Raw genomic sequence first — 12,467 nt, 5'->3', positions numbered from 1 at the left:
TGGATCTCTTGTCTCCTGACCAGCTCCCTCATCTGTGAAGTTCTCCTCTGTGCCTCTTCTCTTCCTTATGGAATTCTCCGACATTTTAAGGAGAGTTGAGCATTTCTTACTTTGTGTATTTTCTTCAAATCTCACTTAAGTCCCTTCTCACCCCATTTTGTATTTATTTGTTTATGGGAAATTATTGTCCACGTGGGGCCTTGTCCTTCCGTTTTGCGTTGTTGGAAGGTGGCCCGTGGCAGAGGTTCATCGTGTGGCTGCCAAGCGAGTTCTAGCCCATCCCATTTCTTCCCCAGACATCCTGTTTTTCTTTCTTCTGTTGTAAATGACAATAAAAGACCCACATTTCAAGTTAATTAGTGTGACTTAGATTATGTCCTTTGAATGGATTTTAAATTTGTGTCCTATACAAATTATAATAAAGTTTTCTTATCAGTACTTAGTAAAGAATCTTTTCAGCGGTCCCTGATCAACATAATTTATAAAAAGTGGCAAGAAGGTGTGCCTACATTAGTTTTAGGTTGAGTTTCTGCACTGTAATTTCTGTTTTACTCATCTCTAGCATCCTTGCTTTAGGGAGGTGGTGATGCATAAGGAAAATACGTAAGGCTTTGTAGTTACACAACCAACGCTTGCAATCCCCATCTGTCACTTAACGAGCTCCATGACCATGGTCAAGTTTCTTAACTTCTCTGGCCCTCAGGATTTTCCTCTCAAATTGAAAATAATAATGTCCACTATAAAGGGATGACATGAGGAATAAATGAAATAATACATATGAGGCACTTAGATCCTATTAAAGGTGCAAACACTTTTGCAGCAGAATGATCTCTGTATTATTTAAATAAGATGTTTTATTTTGGATAATATATGTGATAAATACTAACCACACGTTCATGTGCTGGTAATTTGGATCTCAGCAGTGTAGTGTGTACCTACTACTCAGTTTCACCTCTGCCCTTCTTTTTTTGGTTCAGTCATCACAACAATGGGACTGTCTTGCAATGGTAAACTTAAAGATTATAATAGTTAGAAGTATTGATAGCACTTGTCGGTAATAATGCTGGGAAGCACTGGTATACAGTACTGTGTATCTTTGAGGACAACAAAAAGAAAGCATCCCAAAAACCATACATCAGAGGATTTGCACAATACGTAGAATCTTTGTCCTTAATGCTACTGAGGGGGGGAATGACTCCCTTCAGCGCCTGGCTTAATCTCCTTCTACATTCACGTCAAAACCAGCTTATGTGCTCTGGCCAACCTGAGCCAGCTAACTTTTGCTTAGATTTTCTCTTTGCCACAAACTTGGCATTTTGTTAATGTCATCTCTCAAATTGATCCTGAGCTAACTGATATTAGAAAAAAAGTAATACAAAATCAGTTTTATGTTTAGTTAGCCTTACAGGACTATCTAGCAAGATTTATGAAGCCTCCCACCACCAAGTTCATTAATAACATGATATATAAATGGAAACATTTAAAAATCATTTCTTTTCTCTTGTAATCAATGGATATTTCATGTTATTATTATTTTTTTCTCTGTCAAACACAGGTCAGTGCTTGTATTAACAGGATTTTAAAACCCAGTTAAATCTGAGAGTGACTTCATAGTTATTTTGCGTTGAAAAGATAATGGGCTTCATTTCAGGGTCAGGCACTGTGAGTTCAAGTTCTACCAAGAAGTACACAAAGGAAACTGTGGGGGCACTGCCCAGTTTTAAAACACGAATCACTAAAAAAAGAGAGATCCTGAAGTTTAAAATAACAGCATGCAGATTTCTTTATAGAATTTAAAGAATGGAAAACACTTGCAAAAATATCAGCAGGCAGGGGCAGGAAGAACAAACGGTAACCAAATTGGTTCCTGTGACAAACCATAACATTTACTTTAAACCATCAGCGTGCTACTCAGTAAAAAGCAGGCTACCACTTTTTTAATAGATCCCAGGCCTTGTTAAACTCACTGGTCTGCAAGAATTACCCAGGTCAAGAGCAGGTCAAAAAGTGAAAACCCATGTGAAAGTAAACTCTGAAATATCTGCTTTTGAAGAAGCCCAGCCGACTGTCTCCTCTGTAGTAAATACACTTCCTTTTTGTGTATGATATTGTTCAATATACTGTACTTAAAATACACGCAGGTAACAGTCACAACAGTACACTGCTTTATAGCCTGTCTCCTAAGTGCAGGGCCGACTTCTCCTGTAGTTTGTGACTCTTTCTTAACTTATTTGCTCCCTAAAGCCTTAAAAAATAATTTGAAAATCCCCTAAATTTCATAAGGAAAGAAAAAAGTTGTGGCTCTGCTTGGAGTAGTCGCCTCTATTTTGTTTTGAAATAGCTACGCTCTATTTAAAACTAGAGCTGTTATTTCCTCACCGGCAGAATAAAGCAGCAGGAGGGTGACTCACTGTGGAATTTATTTGCCTGGTAAACTGGGCATTAATCTGGCCTACAATACACTTGCTCCAGATTTTGTTCAAGTGTAAGGTCATACTGTGAAGCTGTTTTTCATTTTGTTTTATATGTGTTAATATAATGCCTTATGAATTACCCTAGAGTTTTGTTCTGACAGCTAAAAAGCATAATCGTTTTTCCTTTCAAGGGGATTGAAAGCAAAGCAATTGACTGGATATTTGAAATGATTTATCTAAGATCCTTTCTCTCACATCTTGCCTTAATGTTGGTAGAGAATATTCTTTGAGTCTTTACTGGTAGCATTGTATTTATCAAGCTCTTTGCCTCTTTGCCTGTTTCTCAAAATTGAGTCCATCTAAGGGTCTGATCTTTTAGAGTTTATTGGCAAAACTGCCTACAGAGTTAATGGGCAACATACTATGATTTTGATAGGAAAGAAATAGTCTCTCGAGATTTAAATCAGAGTTCTCTCCGTAGAAAAAAAATGAAATCTTTTTCTATTTTCCGAAGAAATGAATGATGAGGTTTTTTATGCATTTGACTATAGAGATGAAGTGCCTGCCTACAATGGCTGTCAATTAATAGTATTAATTGTAAAAGACAGTGTCATTCTCAATGTGAGGACATGAAGAAGACGATGTATCATCTGTGAAAAGAGTTTCCCTGAACACGTGTAAAAGTAATGAATGCATAAGAGTATATAAGATGGGTGCCCAATGATGATGCTGGTGGTGGTGGGAGGTGGTACTCATTATATAAGAACAGCTGACTGTTACTGAGTACTTATCGTGCACCTGGAATTCTCCAAAGGCTTTATAGTGTTAATTCATCTAATCTTCACAACAACCATATAAGGTGTATAGTATTATCATTCTCATAAGGACAGAGAGATTAAAGAATTTGCCCAAAGACACAGAGCTAGTAAGTGCAGCTTATGGGTTCAAACCTAGTAATCTGGCTTCAAAGTTTGTGCTTTTAAACACCATGCTAAGTGTCAAAAGATTTAAGAGAATTTGAGAAGATTTCAGAGGGAGAAGAAATCACTTCCAATGAGGGCTACTAAGGAAGGCTTGGTGCAGAAGGCGGGCTTCAGTTCATTCTGGAGACTGAATAGTGAGATCCTGGTTGTACGCCCGTGGGGGCTGTGGCTGCCTCTGTCACCGCTGTTCCCCGGGCACCCAGCCCGGGACTGGTGCACACAGACACACGATGATTAAATAGGATCTGGATGGATAGGGGTCACCTGCATGCTTGCTGAGCTGGCAATACCTCTGAATATTGCATTTGACTCTGTTTAGCTGGATGTAGACTTTAAAAAAGTATCCATAAAGTATAAATGCACATATGCAAGATCTGCTTAAACTTTCCTCTAGTGAAAATATTTCTTAAAAGCCGACATGTCTCTAGTTACTCTGTTTACTTTTCTGTCTGCTTAGTATAGTTCTAAGAACTACAAAGAACTGGTTTGTATTTGTTTGTGTCCTAGCTCTTTAATATTCACTTGCTCTCTTCTATTTTCTGCTTCTCCAGACCAGAATCATAGTAAGACATTTTATTTCAAATTTTGGCTCTTTAAAAAAAAAATCACAGTAATCCAGTTAACTACTAGCAACAGGTAAACAGATGATAGGAGGGAGATGAAGCAATAAAGGAGATCCAGATATACTGCTTAAATATTCCATTAACACTACATGTAGTGTTTTAGTAATCAACACGGTTTTTGTTGAAGATCTCCAAAGTCTTTGCCTGCAAGATAGCCTTGTGGTATATACAAAATAAATCTATGAAAACTATATTTGGTATTTGTCAAGAATAATGGTTTTGGAGTCAGACACTTGTGGTTTAAAATCCTAGCTCTCTTGCCTTCTGATCCAACGACAAGAGGCAAGATGGTTAAACTCTTTGAATTTCAAGTTATTTATGCTTCATAGGATTTTCACAAGAATTACATAAAATAATATACATTATTTTAATATATAAATGCTTAGCATGGTGCCTTATGCATGGAAAGAATCAATGGTGGTGGCAGCTGTAATGGTACTTGTTATAATCACCTTTAAATATGGAAGAAATAAAAAAAGTGGTTCCTATAATTATGCTGGCTGGGGCCTTCAAGAAGCTTTCAAGGGGAAGGTGGACCTTAAGGTGAAGGGAGGAAGAAAGGAGGGGGACACATTCTAGCAAGAGAAAGATCATGGCCATAGGAATAGAGGAAGCCTTAGAAGTTGGTCAGCTTGGTGAGAAGTGAGAGCGTTAGACCCCGCCAGGCAGGCAGGCGGCCAGTGTTAATGGCTCTCCTCCATGATGTCCAGATGTGCAGGGGCAGACTTACAGTCTTTCTGAGCATAAATGAATAGTTAATTAATGGCTCCTATGAGGAGGTGAGAGAAAATTACAGTGGTCTTTTAAGAAGTTTTGATCTGGTTGGGATGTAGGTGGTATGGAGCAGGAAGAAGCTCCAGGTAGGAAGGCCAATCTCAAGGCTTTGGTGTAATTATCTAAAGATGATTTGGTGAGTCTTTCACCAAATGACTGTGGAGGCAGTAAGAATGTGAGGTGAGGGGACCAGGAATCTGAGAGACTCTGCAAGGAAAGAAGAAATGACTTGGAATATAGGAGAGATGTCGAAAATGAGAAAGTCAAAGAACCCACAGATTCTAGACTTTGTTGTTTCTTTTCTTTTTTTGCATTTTTTCATTGAAGTATATTCGATTTACAATGGGTTAATTTCTGGTGTACAACATAATGATTCATTTATACATATATATATATTTATTTTTATATTCTTCTTCAGTATAGGCCGTTACAAGGTATTGAATATAGTTCCCTGTAGAACAGTAGAAACTTGCTGTTTATCTATTTTACATATAGTAGTTCTTTTTTGAAACTTTAGGCATTCTAACATTTAAAAATTACTATCCTAAAATATTTTAGTGATCACTGTCAAATGACATTGTCCTGCAGCTCTTGTAAAATATTGTGATGATGTGAAAGGTTAACTGAACTGAGAATTTAAAGTTTAATATAAATAACTAGGTTTTCTAAATCTTATCAAATCTTGAACCACTTTGTTTAAATTGAGTTTTATGTTAACTATCTTTCCTTTAAGTAAATTACTTTCTGATGTGCTGGGGGTAAAAAAATCCTCTTGCATTAACCAGATAAAGTAACATGAGTTTGCTTTTGAAATTATTCTTTTTATTATCTCATCACTCCTTTTTTTCTGAAAAGTGAAACCAAAAAGCAAAAAAAAAAAAAAAAAATCCCGAATCTTAAGACAATATAATTAGATCTTTAATCATCTCAAAGTAGAACTAAGATAATTCTAAGTAGAAGGTTGGGATCTTTTACAAATGGGGGGAGGGGATTTGTGTAACATGACTCAAGCTGATGCACTTGAAACCTGACCAGGAAAAAGTCACTTTCTCAGAGGGTAAATACATTATTCATATTGGGGAGGGGGGAGGTCGTGTGGTCCAGCATATCATTTTTAAAAGCTGTAGGTCTCTTATGAATGCCAGCGACATTAGTACAGTCTGTTTTAGCATATTGCTCAATCCAGTCCAGGTATTTCTACAGCAAACACAGTTGCGCTGAAATAACACTGCTGCCTTCAGTGGCTAATGACAAATAATGAAAAGAAAGAGCCACGGAAATAAAACTATAAAGATAGGGCCAACAGCTGAAAACTACTGATTCTTTTTTTACCTCATCAAATTTCTCTTTTTCACTAGTTCACTCAGGGCCACTATTTTAAAATGTAAACTTCAGAATGAAACTGAAATGACCTAATTTCTGAAGTGGATGGAAAACTCTTATTTTAGCTTTACATACATACCAGAAAGCAGAGTTAACACAAGTTGGATGTTTTATTATTTCCCAAATAAATATATTTTGTTGTCATTGATTTTAATTTACACAATATCTTAAATCCTTGATATTTGGCGAATATGAGGTATCATTTTATAAGCTGTATATCTTACATTATAAATCAGTCATACCATTTAGAACTTCAGCACATAAGTTCAAAAATAAGAAAATAAAAATTTCAAGATGACTCAAGACAATACAATGAGGTAACAGTTGTCAAGAAATAATCTGTTACCAGTTTTTATGAATTTGGTTTAATTGGAACTTCTTTTTGAAAATTACAGCACGTGTGATACTCAATGAAAAACTGTTTAAACAATTCTTTCTGAGTCTGCATTTTCTCTGCTTTCATGAGGGAAGAAAACTGTCTAGAGATGAAGAATGGGAGCTTGTTACTGACTTTGCACCATTTCTGAGGTGGAACCCCAGTGACAATCTCTTTTAATCTTTGTGTTTAATTATTAATTATTCTGTTTGTTTGGCTTTCCTATCCGGCAGTATTGTTATGGAGACTACATGGCACTATTCCGTCTCATCAGGGAGCATGCATTTTTATTTCTTACCTAAGACTACCTTCAATCCAGTTGGAGAACAGCCTGAAATGTGTGGCAATGACATGCAAAATAATTGCTTTTTCTTAATCTTTAGACACGGAGTCATCATTTAGAGAAACTCGGTGGTTGTTCCTCTACAGCCTGGATAACGTCCTTTGTATTGAAAAATCACACTGGAGACTGTTTATTTACAAGGGTCTAAACATGCGTATCTTTATGGCTTTCTCCTGTCACAATGAATCACCAGCTGTAAGTTGTCCTTTGTTGGTTTTGGTAAAAATCAAATGAAACCCAACAGGAGATCTCAGGGTGCATTGTCCACGAGTGTAAAAATGCTGTGTTGATGACAGATCATACTGTTTTTATTAAAGCTAAGAACATTGACTTGACTTTGCTTTTTGACCCTGGTACTCTACTGTCAAGGTGATTTTATTTCTACAAATTTTCCTTCTGCTGGCTTCATCAATGATTCACCATAAAACATTAGACAAATTCCCATCATCTGTATACGATTATAGCAAGTTCTGTTGTGCTGCTCACTGAAACTAAAAAGATGTTGTTCAGCTTTGTCTAAAGAGACGTCAATTTACTAATGCTCCCGCCTTGCACAGTAGCTTCTTATTTTAACACCAAATTATAAAATGATACAGAGTCAATGCAAAGCATCCTGATATGCCATTTAATACCCTTTGCTAAAAACTTCAGCTAATCTTCATATATTTTTAAAAAGAGAAAAAAATAATGTATTTAGCAAACAATAACTCGTGTATGGTCAGGATATGTGGGATTATCTGTAGCTGATCTCTTGAAGACATGAATGTAGTAGATCTCTCAGTCCTCAGATCTATGACCTGTGTTATATTTAGAACATTATTTATACACATAACTTTAAAAGTAACCAGATAAAATAGAACTGCACACAGGATTCTAAAGCCATTAAAACTGCCATGCCACTAGGGATCTGCTGAAGGACAGGCTCTCCGATGCATCTTCCTCTTTGTCATCTCAAATTGGTTTTCATCGTATTTCTCTGGTGTAGTGCTAGTCTATGCCCTGAAACAATTATATACACAATGAGAGGCATTTAGTTCATATTTTCAGAGCACATATATTCTATAAGATTATACAATAGCAATAAAAAATAATAGTAACCATTAACTGAGTGTCTGCTAAGTTCAAGGCACTTTACGTACATGATCTCACTTAAGATCAACCTAGCGATGTAGCTGTAAGGATGATAAAATGGAGTCTCAGATCTCAGAATGATTAAGTAGCTTCTCTAAGATTTCAGAACTAATAAGTGACAGAATAGAGAATTGAATGCAGATTTGCCTAACTCAGAGCTAATGCTTTGCTGTCCTATCCTTTTCTTTGGCTGATAAGGAAAAAAAAAAAAAAAAGAAAAAAGAAAAAAGAAAGAAACAAACAAAAAGGTGAGAAACCCAGCAGTCTAGCTTCAGCCTAGCTCCACGATTCTCACTGTTGCAATAGGCTGTCACTCTGAGAAGTTTGGATCACATACTGCTCTTCCTAAATGGCTTCAACTTTCTTAAAGATTATGTGGCAATATTTCATTGTATCAATTGAAATACTCCTCAAAGCCCTGACCCATTATTTTAACCTCATCCCCTAATATGTCCTTTCAAATATCCTGCATTTTGAACCCCAACAATTTGGTCTTCACAGTAGTTGCCAATACACCATTTGTTCTTATTGGAGAAAAACGCCTTCCTTCACTCTTGGTTTCCATGAGGAGAGATTTTCCCTCAGCACAATATTGGTCTTTTTCTGTCCCTTCCTTCTCTACCTCTGGGAAGATGGAGTAACTTTTCTGATGAATACCTTTGGGAGAGATGAGCTCAGCATATCTCTGCCCTTCTTTAATTGTGATCTAACTGCTGAGTTTGAGCCCTTTTGGCTCCAGGGCACAGGTTTGGGGTTGCTGCTATCGGCTCGGTCAGCCTGCCTAACTCTGGGATTCCATTAGCAGGCGCATTTGGTTCTTGAACTAAGCTGCATCTTTCAGTGTGGCATCTATCAATAGTAAAGTCCATATTTTAGCTTATTCTTTGCTTTATTTCTCAACACACACAGAACCTGGGTGGGGAAGAGGATGCTATTGACTGAGGACTCTCTCTGAGATTCCAAGAATGCCGTCCCCTCTAGCTATGTGACCTTCTTCAAAATCCATATAACCAAGACCCATTTAACATTCAAGACCTTCGTAAATGCCCTTTCTCTTGCCAAGGTCCCTATTTGACAGCCTCATGTGAATAGAATCTTTCCTTCCCTTAAACCTCCTTAGTAGTTTGCTGTTACTTCTTCAAATAATATTTATCTTAGCTCTTATCTTTCATTTATTTATTCACTTTATAAATTTGAAACTACACTCTGTGCATTTCCCTCATTCCTGGGGTTCCAGCAGCCCACAGGTCAGATGGGGACCCTACCTTTCTTGAATTGTTAGCTTCGGGCAGCAGGTACAGATTGAAAAGTAATGGCAAGTGGTGTGAATGGTAAATGGAAGGGCAGGGTGCCATGGGGCCGCGTATAGCAGGGGTGGCAAACCTAGACTGGGACATGGTCAAAGCGGCGGTCAAGGTCGCAGCCAGGCTGCAATCCTTTCCAGAACCTGAGGACCTCTTCTAAGCTACCAAGCCACTTTACAAAGTGACTTTTAGGCCAATACTTGAAAAATGAGTAGGAATTAGTTGGATGAATGGACTAGATGTCTAGGGGGCAGAATATTTGTTGAATTGAGTTATTTTTCTTGAAAGTGAGTTCTCCTAATCTTTACTTGAGAATACTCTATAAGTATTACTATTTTATGTTTATAGTATGCCAGGTACTGTGTTAAACATTATACACACATTAGTTTATTTTATCTTTCCTTAACTTTATTGTGGCACTATTATCTCAGTTTTACAGATAATGAAACTAGATTCAGAGATACAGTAAGTAACTTGTCAAAGGTTGTAAAGCTAATTGGTGGCAGAGCCAGGGAGCCAGGAGTCACCTCACTCCAGAGCCCTCTCTTTCTACGACAGTGACTGTGACGGCTGCTGCTACTGCTGAGTAAACCTCTCATCAGTGTTTACTACGGGCATTCTTGTCCTAATGGCTTTACGCACAGTGTCTTATTCAATCCTCAGAAGAGCCCTGTGATGTTGATAATATTATTTACTATCCCTGTTTTAAAGAGAAAGACGTTCAGGCACAGGGTGGTTAAGGAGCTAAGTTCACAGAGCTCGAAGGTGGTGGAGCCAGGATCCGAACCTCAGCAGTGCTCTCTAGGGCTCAAATTTCTTAATCATACCCTTCAGGAAAAAATTCCCAACTATAATAAAGATGTTCACCTAGGTGCAAGAATCTTGGAGGAAGAAATGGTAAAATATATGTAGACTTTCAGAATAATTGGGGTCATAGAAGCCATGAAAAATGAGTTTGGAGAGACTTGATTTGTAAAATTAGTATATATTCTTGTGTGAGTATCACTTAGAAAAAGTTTATAAAGATATGTTGAGCTAGAAGAAAACGGGTAGTGGTTAGTGAATTGTTTAGTTGATGTGTCATAGAGTGCAAATCATGTGTGGAAATAAGGTAAGTTTTGGACAAGATTATAAGGATGTCAGGTGGCTAAGAGGCAGTTTTAAGATTCCTGAGCAGGACATATTTGATTTAGAGAATGTTAGGTAAGTTTTCAATTTCTGAAAACAGAAGCTTCATGGGCAAAAAGATGGTTTAGGATGATTGCATTACTTGCAAAATCATGGATTTCTTTTTCAATAGCACACATTTCATTTATAGACCTCACGATATATGGAATTTTGCTTTGGGGAAATTGACAAAAGAGGAGATGAATTAGATATACATGACTCAGAGATTTGCTTTTATGGAATTTTGAGATTTTCCAGGTCACAGAGGATTCTGAAGATTGCTTAATGAATTCATTCCTTATGACAGAGATTTTGGAATTGCTCCATGATGTATGGCAGGGGTACACCTCAAATGACATACTGGGGAATTATCCCTTGGAAGGTGAAATGGCCTCAGTCTGTCTTGAGCCATGATCTACTGCTTAAATCCCTCATACACTTGTTTTTTACCTCATCTTCTCACTCTCAGATTTCCACCATGCTCAAACTGCTTCGGAGCTGCTCAGAGGACTCTCCTGAGACTTAAAATCTGGTCCTTTTTGGCTTGACCAGTGTTCCTTTTGTCTTTTCCATTAAAAATCACCTGTCCTGGATCCTAGCCCTTGAAGTCTTTGATCTCTGCTGAACATGCCGTCTAATAAATCTTGCTATATTAATGCTGTTGTACTCATAGGAAAAGTCTAACACCTGGTCTTCTCTCATGAGTACCAGAAGTACAATTCAATACTAATTTTTCTTCTTAAAAATATGAGACCATGGTTTGAGAGGAGGGTAGATCAAGAAGACAATATTTTCTGGATCAAGTCTGCAAATTTATGGCTGTTTCATTTTGGGTAAACCATTGTACTTTCCTGGGATTCAAATTCATCAACTTTAAAGTAGAGATTAGACTACTTACTCTTACTAATTCATATTATTAATCTGAATAAGCCCATCTAATAAATTGCTATTTTATAAATCCCACTTGATTTTGAGCTTATGGAAATAATGAATCAAGTCTTTACTACTTTGTAGGCATTCAATAAATATGTTTGTGTATGAAAGTGTAAGTGAATTATATCTGATTCAATGTGGTAACATAAAGGGGATTTCAACTTAGTTCAAAGGAGGACGCTGGTAGGAAACATTATTGTTTTGTTTATTTGTTTGTAAGTCAGATAGAACTTTACAGGCTTGAAATTAAATGGGCTAGATAAGGCATGGGACAATAGATGAGGAGAAAGAAAGGAGAAGGAAGGGGGAGGAGGAGAAGAAAGAAGAGGTGGTTTGAACTTTGAGGGGAAGATGTGTTCACTTTTGAGTTTGGCATGCTTGTGAGACGTCACATGCAAAAGTTTAGTAGATGATACGGGGGTAGAATGCAAGAGATAAAGCTTTAGGAATCAGCCTGCCATTTGGAAGGATGTGCAGTGTGAAGCCAGAGGTCCAAGTATGAAAGTCTGGGAGATCAATACTTCATAAATTAGCAGAGGAGGATGAATCCACCCAATGGGGAGGTACAGCGTAGCCAGCACAGCGTAGTGTCGTGAAATCCAAGGGAAGAAGGCTTTTCAAGAATGAAGAATTCGTTTAGCAGTTTCATGTAACAGAGAAATCAAATAAGATAAAGACTGGAAAAGCTCTGGGCTCTTTAGCAGAACTTGCTAGCTTAAAAAAAAAAAAAAACAAAGAAGAAGAAGAAAAAGAAAAAAAGAAAAAGAAAAAATGAAAAGAGAAAAAAGATTCTTCTATTAAATCATGCTAAATGATTGACCTGATTTTCATAGTTTTTCTCAGCCTTAGAGATTTTTAATGTCTCTAGTTTTATTATATATCTGAATTGACAAGGACAATAATAATGATATCAAATGCAAATTGAAAATTTAACTTCTTTCTCATTTGAAAATTTAACCAAACTAATAATTCATTGGTTATTATAGCTGTGAAATTATACTGGTAAAATGACAAAATATGAAAACATATTCATGAT

Source organism: Camelus bactrianus, chromosome 2 (assembly GCF_048773025.1).
Source record: "Camelus bactrianus isolate YW-2024 breed Bactrian camel chromosome 2, ASM4877302v1, whole genome shotgun sequence".
Lineage (NCBI taxonomy): Eukaryota > Metazoa > Chordata > Mammalia > Artiodactyla > Camelidae > Camelus > Camelus bactrianus.
The sequence above is the reverse complement of the archived record's forward strand: the minus strand, read 5'-3'. Positions refer to the sequence as shown.